General features: G+C 42.6%; 1 long non-coding RNA gene across 1 annotated transcript in view; it reads left to right on the top strand.

Moving 5' to 3' along the window:
- The first annotated feature begins 3,431 nt into the window (after positions 1-3,431).
- The window catches only part of LOC126989198 (uncharacterized), a 17,463-nt gene continuing 10,389 nt past the window's right edge, over positions 3,432-10,505 (top strand). The window contains exons 1-2 of the long non-coding RNA XR_007743024.1: positions 3,432-3,534; positions 9,068-9,200. This is a non-coding gene — a long non-coding RNA (uncharacterized LOC126989198). The remainder of the gene's footprint in view (positions 3,535-9,067; positions 9,201-10,505) is intronic.

The following is a 10,505-nucleotide window of genomic DNA, read 5'->3' on the forward strand; positions in this document are numbered from 1 at the left end:
TACCTCAGGATAGGTTTTTGATAGCGATACCGTCTCCTCCTCCTTTCCTCCTCTTCCTCTGCCGAAGAATTAGTAGTGGAGAGGAGTGGGTGAAAGTTACGATGCGTGTGCGTGGGTGGTGAGTGGTGTGTGGAGAGGATGCAGGGAGTGGTGTCAAACTATCCCTGGCATCACAGAACAGTCCATGAAAGGCCTAGCAACTTCTATGCGAAGCTTTTCAAACAGGCGAACTGAGACGTTTAAGAATACGGGCTTACGAGTCGTTGCTTCCGGCGTCCAGCGATGTACAAAACCTAATCCTCGCTTACGCTTTGTCTGTCGTATAGCCAACCAACATTTACTTTTGAGTCGTCAGTTATTAAAGCGATGATTAAAAAAATACAATAAAACAACAAAGGTATCCATAACCATAATAAAAGGCTGTTTGATGTGTCACTAATCGCTTATTATGTCATTGCAGTCAGGTCAGTCTCATCGGTGACTTTCGTGGTTGTATTCTATTGTTTCTCTGATGCTATGGGCCAACGAATTTAGCTTTTATCGTCTTGTTTTCCTTCTTGGAAATTTGATGGTTGCCGGCCGCATATTCCCAATCTCTCTACGGGTATGTGTTCCCTGAGTCAAGACGCTGGGCTGTAGAAGCGAAACTAACCACGGGTGTTCTGGATAATACTCTCATTGTGATTCCCTCAAAACTGGAATATAACTTCTACTTAATCTAACGTAACCTCCCTGTTCAAGGGTGGCTATAACTTCGAAACTAACCACGGGGTGTCCTGGAAAATACTCTGTCACAGGAGAACGCCAGTCTTCGTCGACAACCGACGGTCAGCTCGACTGACGTAAGCCGATTGAGTCAGTCTGTCAGCACCTTCCCCCTTCTGACGGGGTCATTATAGCCCCTTCAGACAACCACCTCTGTAGGGCTCTTTCATAGCCCAGCCAGCCATCGTGCTGGCGAAAATACAACAACAACAATCATTGTGATTTCACTCAAAATTACCTAAATTGACTCCAACTATACCTAACAACCTAACCTGACCTGTTCAAAATGGGCATACATCCCCGTACATAGAAGGGAAATATACACGCTGCCTGGCCTCCATCGACCCGTTCTTTGGTTCTCTCGCGCAAATCATATCATTAAAATACATTACGGTCGTGAAGAATATATATATATATATATATATATATATATATATATATATATATATATATATATATATATATATATATATATATATATATATATATATATATATATATATATATATATATATATATATATATATATATATATATATATATATATATATATATATATATATATATATATATATATATATATATATATATATATATATATATATATATATATATATATATATATATATATATATATATATATATATATATATATATATATATATATATATATATATATATATATATATATATATATATATATATATATATATATATATATATATATATATATATATATATATATATATATATATATATATATATATATATATATATATATATATATATATATATATATATATATATATATATATATATATATATATATATATATATATATATATATATATATATATATAAGTTCAGAATTATCATTGCTATTGTGTCATCACTAAAACATCTCCATTAGCCAGCAACAACATTCAGGTCAGGTGGATGTTTATTATGTGACAGCGAGCATTTATTGTTTGAAAGAAATTTTTTGGCTGTGAAACCCCCTCCTCCCCCACCCGCCGGGGGACCACACCCCCCTGGCAACCCCAAACCCCCCACCCCCAAATTAGGTACGTCACCCGCTGAAGTCTATGGTTGCCGTCTGCCACTTTTCATTACCGTGCCGAGCTGGGTTGACTTGGGAAGAAGAGAAATCTGTTTGGGAACTTCAAAAGGAGTCACTCAGTGAGGTTTCGTATTTTAATCTGAATCGGCTGCTCTGCTCGATTACTTTATCCTGCACAGCCTAAAAGTAAACAGTGTGTGCTAATTCTCAAGGAAGGTTATGTATTTCAAGTGCATGATGTCATAATATTAGATAACTAAATAAGTTCTCGTAAAAAATGGTAATGAGAACTTGGGAATTGTGTAATGAGGTAGTTTTCATAACTGGTAACCCTGCAGCGGAGAAGGGGCGTGGGGTGGGCGTGCGGGCGTGGGGGACGGAGGCGTGTGGGCGATGCAGGCGTCAGGGGCTCATGGCGTCGGGCTCCCCGCGGCCTGGCGTCCTCGACGGGAGAATGAACGCAACAGATCCTTCACACGCCCGAACAACTTTCCTCTGTGTATATACGTGTACATGTCATGTTATGTCCGTCAAAATAAATATGTTTTACAAGAAAATGCATTCTCCTTTTGTTTTCCATCGGTATATTGTCAGTGGCAGGAGTGGTGTAGATTATGTGAACAGGGCACTTTTTCATTGCAACAAATAGCATTAGCCTCTCTTTTCCATCGGTACATCGTCAATGGCAGCAGCGATGTAGATCAGATAAACAGACACTATTTTTTCTTTCCCGCGGAGATGAGAACTGCTCACTCTCTGCTTCGGATCGTGTTGCTTCCAATTCTAAGGTGCTTCAAGTTTTGTGGAATTTGAACTGGGGTTTATGTGCAGAAACTCTAGTGCACATTCTAATTATCTGTATTTCTTTATGAAACGCATAATACAATATAAGGAAAAATGAAGTTAAATTGGCAGTCGTGCTGGGAAGACCGACGATCGTTTTCTCATTGCCAAGTTAACAGCTCAATGAGGCTGGGTTGGGGAAACTTAAGGGGCTATTACACTGGGCAAATTTTCCGTGGATCTTCAATCAAACCACCATCTCCGCTGGCATGGTTCTCATATTTCCGTGGTTTCCTGACGTGTCCACGATATTCCGAAGCTACAGTAGTTTTCAACGAAGGACGAAGGTATTGCTCACCATCATCAGCAGCAGCAATAACAAGAAACAAATGAAAACCACGCCAGCGGAAATCGTGGTTTGACTGAAGATCCACGAAAAATTTGCCCAGTGTAATAGCCATTTTAGGCATCAGAATGCTAAAAACACTGAAATCAAAATTCTTACCCGAGAACCACAATGAAGTAAAAACGCAGGAACTTGAACGATGTAACAGGGAGAAAGTGATTGTTGTCAACTATCTCTCTCTGGCGTCGCTGTGGTCATCTGAAGCCTGCCTGTTGTACCCCCACCGTGATATCAAAATTCTTACCCACGAGAACCACAGTGAAGTAAAAACACAGCAACCTGAATGATCTAACAAGGTGGAAAGTCATAATTTTGTTAACTATCTCCTCTGACGGCGATCTGGTCAACTCAAGCCTAATAAGTTGCCAGAGGTTCCTTTCATACCCGGTTTTGGTTGCCAGTTGTTCAGCAGGTTAGGGAGAGGAGGGATGTGTTGCAGCAGAGTGGATCGCTTACTCAAGACTTGCAGGAGTTGGTGACTGGGTGTTACCTGGGCGTTACCGGCACCACTTATACCAATGTAAGTTATCTGGAGGGCCTCGTATACATATTTTTTAGTGTGTGTGTGCGTGTGTGTGTGTGTGTGTGTGTGTGTGTGTGTGTGTGTGTGTGTGTGTGTGTGTGTGTGTGTGTATTTACCTATTTGCATTTACCTATTTGTAGTCTTCAGGGCCCGAGCTAACCTCTAATAGTCCCGTCTCCATATCTACATTCATCTAGCCAGTGTGCGTGTGTGTGTGTGTGTGTGTGTGTGTGTGTGTGTGTGTGTGTGTGTGTGTGTGTGTGTGTGTGTGTGTGTGTGTGTGTGTGTAATTCAGTCATGTTGGATAATATGTGGAAGCCTATAGAACCGAAGCTTAATGTGCATCGTAACAAGTTGTGACAGCCTGGGTAAATGCATCTTGTGTAGTACTTGATTAAGCTAACTATCGCTGGCCTTGGGACGTGACGCTGGTGGTGACTCGTGAGTTGTACCTATCACTCACCAACAGGACTCACCCATAAGTTCCGCGGGTTTCCTAATCTAACTAACTTCCTAATGATCTAACTACCTCAGCATTAGTTAGTCATGTTGGCAAAGTTGACGTGTAATACCGATTTGTACCGTGATTGTTGAATAGTGTGTTTACGTTTTTACAGTTTAATGAGGCTGGGTTGAAACTTGGGCATCAGAATGCTAAAACACTGAGATATCAAATTTCTTACGAGAACCACAATGAAATAAAAGCGTAGGAACTTGAACGATCTAACAAGGAAGAAAGTGATTGTTGTCAACCATCTCTCTGGCGTCGCAGTGGTCACCTGAGGCCTGCCTGTTGTACCCCCACCGTGATATCAAAATTCTCACCCGAGAACCACAGTAAAGTAAAAACACAGCAACTTGGATGATCGGCTCCCAGGCTGACGAGAGGGCCACGGAGGGCAGAAACCTGAAAAACTACGCGACGCCATTCTGAACGAGGTGACGGTAGTTGAGTGCGTGAAAGGCTGTCGGGTGTTCAGGTATTTATATCGCTTCCTTTATGTACTTCCGTTATAGCTTGGACAGGTTTGGGATAGGTATTTGGAGTTATTTTTATTGGGAAGGTAAGTTGTTGACTGTAGTGATGCCTCGGTGCCGTATGTATAGAGCCAGTAGGCCTATCCTCAAACGCTTTCGCCTCTCACATCAGTTATTTCCAAAGGCCGAAAAGGAGGTCAATCGAGGCCTAATCAAAAAAGTCATCACTACCACCAAGGTCATAAAACTAATGCCCCTGGAAATGCTCCCCACAACTTCTACAAACGCCTTGTCAAAGGTGTGTGCCTAGGTTTCGGAATATGGACAGTGCGTGGCCTTGAGGTATAGTTAAGTGCGTGGAAGGCTGTTGGGTATTCAGGTATTTGTATCACCACCTTTTTTTTTTTTTTTTTACGTGTACGCCTATAGCGCCGGTAGGCTCTCTTGAGGGGCCTGGAGGGTAGTTGGCACCAGCCCGTCATGGCGCAGGCAAGTGTTTATAGTGGCTCCATCTTCTCTTGGCTCATGCTGCCTTCCGGAACTCCTTCGTGATTCACTTGGACGGTTTCCTCTAGAATCCGGGTTGATGGGTGGTCTTCAGGACAGCATGTGGGTAGTTTTAAGCCAATCGACGGTGACTGAAAACTCCGAGGTGGTAGCGTGGGGATTCGAACCCGCGTCGTCCATCACGCGGTGAATGTGGGCCCAGCACGCTACCACTCAGCCACCGCCTATCCCCGCCGCCTACTTACCGTTCTGGGTTCGACGGGTTTGGGAGAGATGTTTGGAGGTAGGTTTGTATGGAAGCTGCTTTTGTGTGGAAGGTTGTCAAGTGTTCAAGTATTCGTTTCTTCTTCAGAGTCGGTATTTTGGCGGAAAGATTATTTTCGTTCTACATTTGGATTGTCTCCTCTGCCTTAAAATGAATAAATATAACGTTCTGCTTTCCGCCCGTCGTTTGGGACTTCGTAGTGCAGTGGTTAGCACACTCGGCTCACAACCGAGAGAGCCCGGGTTCGATTCCCGGGAGGGGTGGAAAAATTTGGGCGGCTTTTCCGATACCTTACGCCCCTGTCCACCCAGCAATGAATGGGTACCAGATATTAATCGGGGGTTGTGTCCCGTCTCCTGGGATCTGTTCCCTTCTCCTATAATTCCTTCCCCTTCTGTCTCTCTCCGGCATATGACCACAGATCTTGCACCGACTAAACGAAACTTTCCAACTTTTTTCACGCCTCGCATCTCGCCTTACTCAGGGAAGGGAGAGCACGGGGGTCTGTTTGGGTGTCTATCCACATTATCAGTCACTTACAACACGCGAAAGTAACGAGGAAACATTTAGAACAGAGAACAAACATCTGTATATAGTGTCGTCAGGCTGTGTCCCGCCATATGGTTCTACTGCTGTTCACTGCAAGTTGTTTTCGCTCTCACACACGCCTCAAGGATGTCAGTTCGCTTAAGGGGCTATTACACTTGGCAAATTTTCCGTGGATCTTCAGTCAAACCACGATTTCCGCTAGCGTGGTTCTCATTTGTTTCTTGTTATTGCTGCTGATGATGATGGTGAGTAATACCGTCGTCCTTTGGTGAAATATACCGTAGCTTTGAAAGATCGTGGACGTCAGAAAACCACGGAAAGGAGAACCACGCCAGCGGAAATCGTGGTTTGACTGAAGATCCACGGAAAATTTGCCCAGTGTAATAGCCCTTAAGCGAACTGACATCCTTGAGGCGAGGAAGCGAAAACAACTTTACAAAGGCAACGCAGGAAATACATGGCGGCGGGACACAGCCTGACACTATATACGGATGTTTTGTCTTCTCTAAAGTTTTCTCGCCTCACAGAGATGAAAGCTGTCTATAAGCGTTATCAATCATAGGCTTGTGAAAGGAATGGAGAAACAGTTAAATCAAGAGAGAAATGCGTGTAATATCGCCGCGCTGTCCGTCCTGCCCAAGGTCTCAATAAATTCATTTAGATCTTGGGCACACCCACGGTGCTTCATTCAACACAATACAGGGAGATGGGGGACGCGCAGTCTAGTATGTAAGTCTGTGATTAATAGCCATGATCGGTTATGTTACGAATTCTTTCAATTTCAATCTGAAGAACCACACAACACTGGTCATTCGCCAAGTGGTTGATTTCAGGCTTCTTGTACTTCACACAATTTATGCATTTCTTCTCAGCCATGGTGCACTTCTTTGATTTATGATCGCCAGCGCATTTATAACATTTTGGGGCTTCTACATTGTTCTTAGCAGTTCTTTTGGCCTCAAGACGGCCGTATCTCTGACAATGATAATATATAATTGCATGGTATCTATCTCTCACTGTGTATATTCCCCATTCTAATTTTAAATTGTCGTGATTCTTGTAAATCAGCTCTCTCTCACAGTTGGGTCGCACCTCAAAACATAGTGCATCGTGCCGCCAGCTGCAGAAATACTAAAAATCAGCTCAATTTTATTCTCAACGCCCTGATTTGTGCGTAAGAACTCATTGCGGTCTAAGATGGTCTCTTTTATTTTTTCCTTGGTCTCCTCTTTGTGCACATTGCATATCATGATCTTTGGTTTCATTTCTCCAACACTCTTTATACTAATTTGCTCAACAGACTCCAATTTTTGAGCAGCCTCTTCCCTTGTGTTCTCATTGTCAAAGTTCATGACAATATTACCTCCATTTGTGAATCTTGAATCAGTTATTTCAATGCCATTCAACGCCTGGGAGACTTCATCCTTCACATATGTTGCCTTCTTTTCCTGGGTAGAAGCTTTCACAGCTAGGAGATTCTTCTTTACTTTCCTGCCTCTCTTCGCCACCTCAGCCAAACTGGATTCAGCGTGCTCGCACGAATCGTGTCAACAACTGATCCCAGCTCCTCATGCACCTTCTCAGCCTTTGATTTAACCTCATCTTTAAACACAAATTAGTCATGTACCGGATATCCGCATCCGCGGAACATCTGCATAATTTTTCAAATCCGCATCCGCAGTTCAGATGAATGAAACATCTGCATCCGCATCCATATCCGCAGTTCAGATGAATGAAACATCTGCATCCCCATCCACATCCGCAGTTCAGATGAATGAAACATCTGCATCCGCATCCATATCCGCAGTTCAGATGAATGAAACATCTGCATCCGCATCCACATCCGCAGTTCAGATGAATGAAACATCTGCATCCGCATCCACATCCGCAGTTCAGATGAATGAAACACCTGCATCCGCATCCACATCCGCAGTTCAGATGAATGAAACACCTGCATCCGCATCCGCATTTGTGATAAAATAAATATCCGCATCCGCATCCGCACCCCACACAAACAGGATGTGGAGGATATATTTTATGCATTACAGATTCACAGACTCATAGTTCAGAGTACAGACTACAGAGTACAGAGCTTGCAAAGTTGAAGAAAATTAATTAATGCATGTTTACTTAATTATCAACTGAAATTGCACCTTGTATTAATTTCCTTCCAAATTTACACAACCTAATGTGTAAAGAGTTTTGCGGAAGGGCAGAAGGAGGGAGATAATTTTACATAGTGACTATGAAGTATGGAGATAATTTTACATAGGGACCATGTAGTATGTGTGTATCATGTAAATTTGTAAAAGTATGCATGTATGTACTGTGTAATAGTCACAACAAGTCAAAGTTTAATGAAACAGGCTAAACGGAGGTACAAGTAAACATTGCAGTAAATTGAGTCAGATCCTAAAAGTTTTTTAAATATTTAAACAACAAAAAGAGATTCGAAGTGGGATTGGGCCATTAACTGATAATTCAGGCAATATCGTGACAGATAGCCAACGCATAGCGAACACGTTAAATTCTTATTTCGCCTCGGTTTTAATAGTAATTCTACCGATACTGCTGCTGTTCCTAAGCTGTCTTAACAAAATCCTGTTGCCTCCACCAAAACAACTAGGTCATGTCCTCCGATTTTCCTCTTCTCATGTTTGATTCATTTACTTTTCCTGCAAAATGATGGTCCCTCAAACTCCCCTTCACCAGCCCACCATCTCCGGCCTCACCTTGTCATCACACAGTTCTTTTACATCAATCTCTTCACAACATCCATTTGATCCAATAGTGTATAGCCCTGTTTATATTTTAATGTTAAACTTATTGTTGGGTGTCTGTTTCCAGTAATATCTATTTTTTTCCTGCATCTTGGTACGTCTTCCATCAAGCTGTTCCACTTCTTCACACTGTCAGTTAACCCTTCATCCTTTCTTTCATGACATTTAAGTAATCCTCCTCCTGTTCTAATGCTGTGGCACTGAAATTGATATCTGATCTTGCATACTTTACCTGTCACCAGTAGCAGAAATATAATCTTTTGGGAAGGTTCTCCTACCAGATATATTTCTGCTCTCCCCCAACAATTGAACAGATAGATGGAAATGGACAGTGAATAAAATAGACAAACTGTATAGATATAAATTAAGTGAAGAAAGCTTGCGGGGAGCCTGGCCACAGTTAACCAAATGCATATATTTGTTTGTATATTGGCTGCTCACCATTTTACAGGGCAAGACACTGCTGGGAATCTTAGCAACCATCAAGACTCACCACCCACAAGCACCAGCATTATCTCCAATACCAAGATACATCCATGTGTGAAAGGTTGTCATCACAGGAGGAGGAATCATCAACAGAAGAGGTTCAGTAATCAAAAGTGTCTTGTAGTTTATTTTTATTTAATAAGTAACATACAACAGTTCATACAAATAGCTAGGAATCATAGTAGACGAGAGTGGGACAGACAGAACGAAGCAGGACAATTTCAAGGGCAAACCAGTGGGTAGGAAGACCAGGGAGTGTGGTGAGGTGCAGAGCAAACGGATACGTGAGGGCGAGATTGACAAGGCAATACCAGGCCTCACAAATGGGTTAAAATGCATGACATGAACAGTTAAGGGCTTGAAAACCTTGAGGTAGTACAGGACAGGGTAGGCAGGCAGATTGTAGGTGCTAATAAAGAACAAAGTGGTAGATTCAGTTAGAAGAGGATTAATTTTCTCTCTCTCTCTCTCTCTCTCTCTCTCTCTCTCTCTCTCTCTCTCTCTCTCTCTCTCTCTCTCTCTCTCTCTCTCTCTCTCTCTCTCTCTCTCTCTCTCTCTCTCTCTCTCTCTCTCTCTCTCTCTCTCTCTCTCTCTCTCTCTCTCTCTCTCTCTCTCTCTCTCTCTCTCTCTCTCTCTCTCTCTCTCTCTCTCTCTCTCTCTCTCTCTCTCTCTCTCTCTCTCTCTCTCTCTCTCTCTCTCTCTCTCTCTCTCTCTCTCTCTCTCTCTCTCTCTCTCTCTCTCTCTCTCTCTCTCTCTCTCTCTCTCTCTCTCTCTCTCTCTCTCTCTCTCTCTCTCTCTCTCTCTCTCTCTCTCTCTCTCTCTCTCTCTCTCTCTCTCTCTCTCTCTCTCTCTCTCTCTCTCTCTCTCTCTCTCTCTCTCTCTCTCTCTCTCACACCCGCCCATGGCACACAGGACGCACTGGGCCTCGGCAAGTGTATCATTATGCAGATTAAACCAAACGGACGCGAGCATGTGATAGGAAAGAACTTGAGACGGAGATTAAACAGCGGCCGGGCATCCGCTACAAGGCAGTGCCCTCTTAGTTTGAGGAGCCCCGGAGGATGATGGGCAAAGAGAACGTGGAATGAAGACGAGGGTAGGAAACACGAACCGAGGAGGAGCAAAGCAATAATAATTATAGAATATATATAATAACAATAAAAATGATAATGATAATGGTAATGGAGTTAGGGATGTTTCATTAAGGTCTGAAAGGATTAATATGAGGCTGGCTTGATAAAAGGAAGTGAGGGAGAGGGAAGAAATGGAGAAGGAAGAAAACAGGAGGTCGATGAGAGGGGTGAGTATAGGGTGGAGGAAGGAAAGAACAGAAGAATACGAAGGAGTGAATAGAAGAAAGAAGGAGCAGAGAGGGGAAAAAGAAGAATAGGAAGTAGGAAAGA

This window comes from Eriocheir sinensis, unplaced genomic scaffold, assembly GCF_024679095.1.
Source record: "Eriocheir sinensis breed Jianghai 21 unplaced genomic scaffold, ASM2467909v1 Scaffold1091, whole genome shotgun sequence".
Taxonomy (NCBI): domain Eukaryota; kingdom Metazoa; phylum Arthropoda; class Malacostraca; order Decapoda; family Varunidae; genus Eriocheir; species Eriocheir sinensis.